This window comes from Porites lutea, chromosome 13 (assembly GCF_958299795.1).
Source record: "Porites lutea chromosome 13, jaPorLute2.1, whole genome shotgun sequence".
Classification (NCBI taxonomy): Eukaryota; Metazoa; Cnidaria; class Anthozoa; order Scleractinia; family Poritidae; genus Porites; species Porites lutea.
Window position 1 is genome coordinate 3,191,968 of NC_133213.1, and position 8,408 is coordinate 3,200,375.

At 38.5% G+C, this 8,408-nt stretch overlaps 1 non-coding gene across 1 annotated transcript; it reads left to right on the forward strand.

Annotated features, from left to right (window-relative positions):
- Nucleotides 1-5,585: 5,585 nt before the first annotated feature.
- Trnav-cac (transfer RNA valine (anticodon CAC)) lies at nucleotides 5,586-5,789 on the forward strand. The gene is made up of 2 exons: nucleotides 5,586-5,622; nucleotides 5,754-5,789. It is a non-coding gene; the product is annotated as a tRNA-Val (tRNA).
- The last annotated feature ends 2,619 nt before the right edge of the window (nucleotides 5,790-8,408 follow it).

The following is an 8,408-nucleotide window of genomic DNA, read 5'->3' on the forward strand; positions in this document are numbered from 1 at the left end:
GCAGTAAAGAAACCAAAAGTTTGGAAAACACCACTCTTGATAAAATGGCACAGTATTCTTAATAAGAGAAATATGGTGCTGGTAGCTAAAACATGGTTAAAAGTTTCCTATAAGTTTATTTATATCGATAAACCTTTAAAGCATGATTGTTTTTATTGATTTTTATCCATCTTTCAAATTATTAGCTTCAGTTATTGGGTTTACACACTACTATTACCTAGAGAAAATGAGCTGCTGTTATACATTCAATATTTTTACTGATTCGTAGATAGAGTCGATGTTCCTCGACTTAGACACACGCAAAACCTTCTGATTGTGGCTTTCACTGCTTGTCGTATATCTTTGATCCTCCAGCAGTACAGAAACGGGTTTAAAGACGAGTTTAGGAAAACGAAAGTGGTAACATGAAAATACCAAAGTGAATGACGGCCAAGGTGAATATCCTTCAGATAAGTCACAATACGGAGAATAAGAAATGGAAAATAGCATATAACTAATGCCAGCTGCACTAAAGCTATGCTTACAACAGTTTTTTTATATCGTTCTAAGTTCAATGGCTTTCCTCCTGTGTTCGCTTGTCCTTGCTGGACATTGTCTCGTACACTGGACTGATGTTGCCAAAGTCTAAGGACGATCTTCATGTACGAGAACAGCGAGATAATGAGACAAAGTGTCAAGAAAATTGTCGTTATAATCCCGGCGGTTTTTCTCCTAAAATTCCAAACCAACGTAAAAAATAGAGCAGCTAAACAACCACAGGCAAGAACTGCACGAACTCGCTTCAGTGTTACAACATGTCTGTACCTCAACCCCAAAAACAGGGCGAGAAGTCTGTCCACACTCAGGGCAGTTGATGCAAAAACCGATACTACACAAAAAGTAAGGGATAAAGACGGGAATAGATGGGAAAATATCTTCAAAATTTTGATTTCAATATTATCAGCCAGGAGCATCCGGGTGGCCATGATTGGCTGGGTAATGAGACCAACTCCAAGATCAGTGATGGCCAAGCATTGAAACAACAGTTTTGTCGGCGGATGAATAGAAGTCGCTTTGCGAAGGGCAATCAGGATCAGAATGTTGCCCAGAGATGCCGTGATGGACAGAACAATATTTACAGCTGCTATCGCAATGTATAAACCTACACGAACGTTTGCAGAAAGCAGTGTCTTCATCACAGTGACGTTTCCGCCTTCCGTCGAGTTCACCATTTCTCTTGCTGTGGAGACGAGATGCCTTACTTTGACTGCTTCACAAAAAGTGTTCTTTTCCGCTATGACACACAAGGTTTTTATGTTGTATAAATTGCGTTTGTTTATTTAACACAACCTATCAGAAACGTGTGGTAACAAACATAAAGTAAGTTGACAGGTGTACAATTATATTAACAAATGTTTCGCTAGACTCCAACCAATTTATAAATTAGTTACAAGTTGCAACATATTACCACGTCGGGGAGCGTAGTTTTAGTTGAGCAAACGTCATATGTTTTCAGTCAAGTTACCCCATAAGTCAACATGTTCAATTAGGGGGAACTCATCTGAAAATTGAGAGGTTTTTTATTTATTATTTATTTATTATCTTTTTCTGGAAACGTGCACCGTGAGAAGATCACAAATTCGTGAACAAAGTTTTGAATTTTTTTGCATTGTTAAATGGGTATCATTTTTTAAGAGGAATTCTTTAAATTCCATGACAAAACACCGATAAGAGAAAATTCTTTGTCGTTTCACTTGGATGAAGTAAAGTTGGTTTTAAATTGGCACTTAAAACATAGTTCGAGTCATCGAGGGTAAAATGATGTAGAGATGTCCAGAAGGGAAGTAAAAATTACTTCGAATTAGTGGGAGGTTCGAGGTCTCGGGAGTCAACAGTGTCTCGATTCAAAGTGAAGATTATATTCAAAGTGGACAGACTGCAAATTATAGTAGTTGCTAAAAATATTAATATCTACGTGTCGTAACTGTTTATCAGTAGGATGCCTAAAATGTGTGAAATTCCACAATTGGTTTCGGTTCCATTAAATCTTATACCAATTGCAGAACATTTTAGAACATTATATGTCACACAACGATATATCTGGAATTGCTTCGATAACATTTTGTCAGGTTACAGACCTTAATTTCCCTCAATTAATTGCTTGCTTTAATTATTTGGCGCAGGACTTTGCACTGGGAACAATACCATCGAAATACCAGCTGAAAAGGAAGTAAAGAGATCTTAAGAAATTGCTTTTAGAGTTACGAGAACCATCTGTTTTATAGATGGCCTACTTGGCAGGCTTGTTTAATAAAGTCTATGAATCGACGACTTCTCTGTTTGCGCTATGATGATAAATTCAACAACGCGCTTAGGAAAAAATACACGTAAAAATTATAAGTGATCAGGAATGAGTTTGTTAGATCAGTTACGCTATAATAAGAAGAAAATGCTTAGCTGCAGGGCAGGCGTTGATTTGTACTGAAAAGGTGACCATATGCAAATTTCCTATTTCCTAATTTGCAATTAAGGTGACTCGACCCAGTTATTTTGTGGGGGTACCATCCTACTTTGAAACTCTCTGGTATCCCCTCGTTTACTTTGATCCTAAGTCTAACATGTAGCATGGATAACATATAGATCAATCTACAACATAGCATAAAATTTTTGGCGATGGGAGTAAATATCACGTGGTTACAGTGCCACGCCTCTTCGGGGCCTCAGTCGAAATTCTTCTGTTGCCGGCATTTTTTCGTAAAAATCTCTCGGCTACATATAGTGCGCATTCGTGCCTTGTGTTCAACAGAGTTTCACCAAAATCGCAAAGACCCAATGCGAGAAATTCAGCGGTTTGCAAATTTAGGTCATAATTTATGCAAAAGTATGGATGAAGTAAAGTTGGTTTACAAGTGGCACTTAAAACATAGTTCGAGACATTGAGGGTAAAATGATGTAGAAATGCCCTGAAGGGAAGTAAAAATTACTTCGAGTTAGTGGGAGGTTCGAGTTATCGGGAGTCAACTGTATTCTATTCAAAGTGAAGATTATATTCAAAGTGGACAGACTGCAAATTATAGTAGTTGCTAAAAATATTAATATCTACGTGTCGTAACTGTTTATTAGTAGGATGCCTAAAATGCGTGCGCTTCCACAATTGGTTTCGGCTCCATTAAATTCTATACCAATTGCAGAGCATTTTAGAACATTATATGTCAGACAGCGATATATCTGGAATTGCTTCGATAACATTTTGTCAGGTTACAGACCTTAATTTCCCTCAATTAATTGCTTGCTTTAATTATTTAGCGCACGTCCTTGCCCTGGGAACAATATCATCGAAATCCCAGCTGAAAAGGAAGTTATAAAGAGATCTTAAGAAATTGCTTTTAAAATTACGAGAACGATCTGTTTGATAGATGACCTACTTGGCAGGCTTGTTTAATAAAGTCTAGTGAGTCCTCGACTTCTCTGTTCGCGCTATGATGATAAATTCAACAACGCGCTTAGGAAAAAATAAACGTAAAAATTATGAGTGATCACAGGAGCCCATAACCCTGGTGATGAGGAATAGGTTTGTTAGATCAGTTATGCTATAATAAGAGAAAATGCTAAGCTGCAGGGCAGGCGTTGACTTGTACTGAAAAGGTGACCATATGCAAATTTCCTATTTCCTAATTTGCAATGAAGGTGACTCGACCCAGTTATTTTTTGGGGTACTATCCGACTTTGAAACTCTCTGGTATCCCCTCGTTTACTTTGATCCTAATTAAGTCTAACATATAGCATGGATAACGTATAGATCAATCTACAACATAGCATAAAATTTTTGGCGATGGGAGTAAATATCACGTGGTTATAGTGCCACGCCTTTTTGGGGTCTGAGTCGAAATTCTGTGTTGCCGGCATTTTTTCGTAAAAATCTCTCGGCTACTGCCCAAAAGTTGAACCCAGTACCTCCCGCACCCTAAGCGAGAATCATGCCACTAGACCAACAGGCCACTGCTAAAGATGTTGAGGAACCTTTCCGGGGAACTAGCTGGTTCTCACAACAAACAGACGAGTACTTGTTCAATTGACTCTCTTTAATTCTTCAGTCAGGTGACACGAAGTTAGCGCAACTCGTACTTTACAATTCTCTGCTAGATCAGTGTTACACGCATTTTTATATCAGCCAGGAAACCAGCTGCTTAGCACAAACCGAATGCTGACGCAAGTCTAATCCGATTGGTTAAAACAGTTTCATTAGCAGGAAACCTTCGAGATAATTGCTTTGTCGAAATGACTCTTCAACCGAAGTTTTCACTGCTAAGCTTAAGTCAGCTGGCCAATATAAAACTAGGAGAACAACATAAAAACTACAAGGTATATACCAGTAAACAGACTTTTCATACTAACAGATAGGAAAGTACTAAAATTACAGTTTGAAAATCTAAGGTTGTTGTCAATTTACAGAAGGTGTCAGAAAGCTTCCTTATCGAAGATGATTGGCTACAATTTTTCCATAATTTAACCACGAACGTGATCGCAAACTTAAAGGGTAAATTAAAAATGCAGTTCAAAGTACAAAGGAGAATTTAAAACAATAGTTGTTTGATTACAAAAACACCTCTAATTAAACATATCTCATAAACAGAAGTGTTACCGCGGAGATGCACCAAATTAGTACATCTCCTTGCACCGAATTCATGTCAGGAGAAACTTTCTATCGATCATCAATTAACTCAGAAACCAAACCTACTAGTAGTGAAATAGCTTACTCAAATCAATCAACAAGAACGCTTACAACAACTCCACTATGTACATATATTGTAGCAATTGTCACAAGTGGCTAACGTAACTCTTCAATCAACATTTTCCTTCAACAAGACCAAGGAGAATGAATCAACAGAAATCATTTTCTCATTTCGGGAGAGGATGTCGTTTGATCAGTGCTGATGCGTAGGAGTTAACACCAAGTAAAATGAGTCAAATTGCTTTTTATGATATTTCCCCTTAATCTATAGATATTTCCCGAAACGAATGAATTTTGCAGTAAATCCCAAACACCGAATAAAATTCCTTTAATAATTTTAAGTCAAAAACGTGCGCACTGCGAACATTTTCCATCGCTTCCATTTTTATTGTTTAACAAAGATTTATCAATATTTCCTTATTTTATTCATATTTTCCTTTACCGATGGATATTTACCATAAATGCACCTTGTCTGAAAGTAAAGTACCACTTTTTTTCTTTTTATTATTGGTTTTACCCAGCGTGACAACGGACAGCTATGCTGGACAAAATATATATATTTATTTATTTATTTACATTTTTTTCGCAGTGCCTAGTTCCCAGAGGAGGAAAACTTTTCTGTTCTTGTCCAACAACTTGGCCGCCATAAAGTCAGCGGAAAAAAAGTGCCCAAATTAAATCTCACTCTGTCTTGGCCGTGGGAGATCTGGGCACCGGATTAGTATTCTCTGCTGCTTGAAGACTTTGTGTGCCGGTGTATTACTGTTTAGCAAAAATAAGTTTGCTTCCTAAGTATTTTGTCATGGACACTCGAAAGACCGAATTTTAGAATACAATTATTCTTAAGGTGCATTTCATTTGACTCAGAAAGTTTGGTCCGTTAGCTTAGTTGGCAGAGCGTGGTGTTCACAACGCCAAGGTCCGTTAGCTCAGTCGGCAGACTCGACGCGCTGGCTGTCGACACAAATTTCGCCAAAAAAGCTGAGGGGTGGGTCTCTTCGTGTGGTGACGTCACGTTTTGGCTCGAACTGATGGCGCCCAAACGCCAAGGTCGTGAGTTCGACCCCCACACGGACCAACCCTCCATTTTGTTCTGCTATTTTTTCTCCTTTTTCTGTTCAAGAGTGGTATTCAAAAAAAATTTTTCACTTATGAAAAAAAAAATTCGACTATTCGTTATCTAGTACTAAGAATCTGATTTGTATGCAAACTTGTCGTTTTACTTAGTGTTGTTTATAGGACGATCCCACACCCATTTGAAAGATTGTTTTTGATTAGTTGGGAAAACAATAGGGATTGTCACATAACAATGCCCCTATGTCTGCAAACAATGGAAGCGCAGATTAAAAGGGACCAGTGAAATAAGCGGTTTAGAACGGTGCAGGTCTACTGTGTTTGTACATGTAACTAATGGAAGAAGCCGTGAATTCCTGAGTTTCAGCAGCTTTAGGTAGACTGCAGAATTTAGGGACCCATGCTATTGAGGCAGCAAAGACTAACCATTTATCGACCTTTCTTTTATAACCTATCGGATTTTGCCACAGAGATTTTGATCTTTTACTGCATATAGACTGCGAGCATCGGCCCGTAGAGCAAAAAGCGTAAGAAACGCAAATGACCACGTGCGTGACTGAAAGCGCGAGACGGGAGAGGCACTCCCCTCGATAAATCTGAATAATTTATGATTGCTCGCAGTCTATACTGCAAATAACAAATTTTAGTATCTTCTAGATGAAGCTGTGGTGACTTCTTATATTTTCTATATCTTTGTATAGGCAACGTAGTTAAGGCTAAAAATTGGGATGTTCCGGCCACTAAAAAATCCAGTGTAGCCACTTTAAACTAAAAAACCTCCGACCCAGCCTCGTACCCATACGTCTCTCTCTCGATAAAATTTTGGGCGTAAAGGAAGGCGGGGAGTAGAAATCGTGCCTCTCGTTTTTCTCCTTCCCATGGTCCCTTACATTTTGTCACCAGTCACTCGCGTGTTACTCGACTTTCTCGCTCTTAAGTTTTGGGCAGGTTATAAATCTATCGCCATTTTAAGGGAGGGTAAGGGTGGCGCAGTGGTGAAAGCACTCGTCACGTCCCTCTGATGTGGCCCGGGTTCAAATCCTGGCGTCGACGCCATGTGAGGGTTGGTTGAGTTTGTTGTTGGTTCTCTCCTTTGCTCCCAGAGGTTTTTTTTCGGTTACTCCGGTTTTCCCCTCTCCTTAAAAAAAAACAACATTTTCAAATTCCAATTCGACTAGGAATCAAAGTAGACGTTATCGAATTGAATACTTTAAAATTTATGCATTGGCTTGTTTCCCTCCTTATCTTATTAATTTCGAGTCTATTATCCAGTCCAGATAAATTTTAGGAAAAGTTGCTGGGTTTGGTGGTCATAGATTGAACGGTTTTGAAGTTATTCAAATTTTCAGGGGGGGGGACTCAAAGGCAACCCTCCCCCCCGCTCACCCCACGCATGCTGAATCAGGGGTAAAAATGAAAAAAAAAATCCAGACTAACGTTAAGCAGTAAAGAAACTAAAAGTTTGGAAATTACCACTTTTGATAAAATGCGCACATATTATTCTTAATACGAAGAATATGGTGCTGGTAGCTGATACATGGTGAAAATTTACCATTTATTTATTATCATTTTTTCTCAAATATCGATAAACCTTTAAAGCATGATTGTTTTTATTGACTTCTTTGAAGTTATTAGCTTCAGTTATTGGTTTTCAGTTGACACTACTATTACCAAGAGAGAATGAGCTGATGTTAAACAATAATTTTTACTGATTCGTAGATAGAGTGGATGTTTCTTGACTTAAACACGCGCAAAACCTTCTGATTGTGGCTTTCACCGCTTGTCGTATTTCTTTGATCCTCCAGCAGTACAGAAACTGGTTTAAAGACGAGTTTAGGAAAACCAGAGTTGCAGTAAAATTCAAAATAAAATAAAGACGGGGGTGAATACCCTTCAGATGAACAGCAAAAAGGACAATATTAAATGGAAAATAGCATATAACTAATGCTAGCTGCACTAAAGCTATGCTTACAACAGTTTTTTTATATCGTTTTAAGTTCAATGGCATTCCTCCTGTGTTCGCTTGTCCTTGCTGAACATTGTCTCCTACACTGGACTGATGTTGCCGAAGTCTAATGACGATCTTGGTGTACGAGAACAGTGAAATAATGAGACAAAGTGTATACAAAATTGCCATTGTAATCCCGCCGGTTTTTACGTGAAAGTAACAAACCAACATAGTCAATAGAAAGGCTAAACAACCACAGGCAAGAATTGCACGAACTCGCTTCAATGTTACAACGTGTCTGTACCTTAACCCCAAAAACAGGGCGAGAAGTCTGTCCACACTCAGGGCAGTTGATGCAAAAACCGATACTCCACTAAAAATAATAGATGAAGACCTGAATAGAAGGTGAAAGAAAATATTCCAAAATTTTAAGTCAAGATTTTTAACATAAACAATCAGGGACCTGGCGGCCATGAGCGGCTGGGAAATGAGACCAACTCCAAGATCAGTGATGGCCAAGCATTGAAACAACAGTTTTGTCGGCGGATGAATAGAAGTCACATTGCGAAGAGCAATCAGGATCAGAACGTTGCCCAGAGATGCCATGATAGAGAGAACAATATTTACAGCTGCTAACGCAATGTATAAACCTACACGTATGTTTGCAGAAAGCAG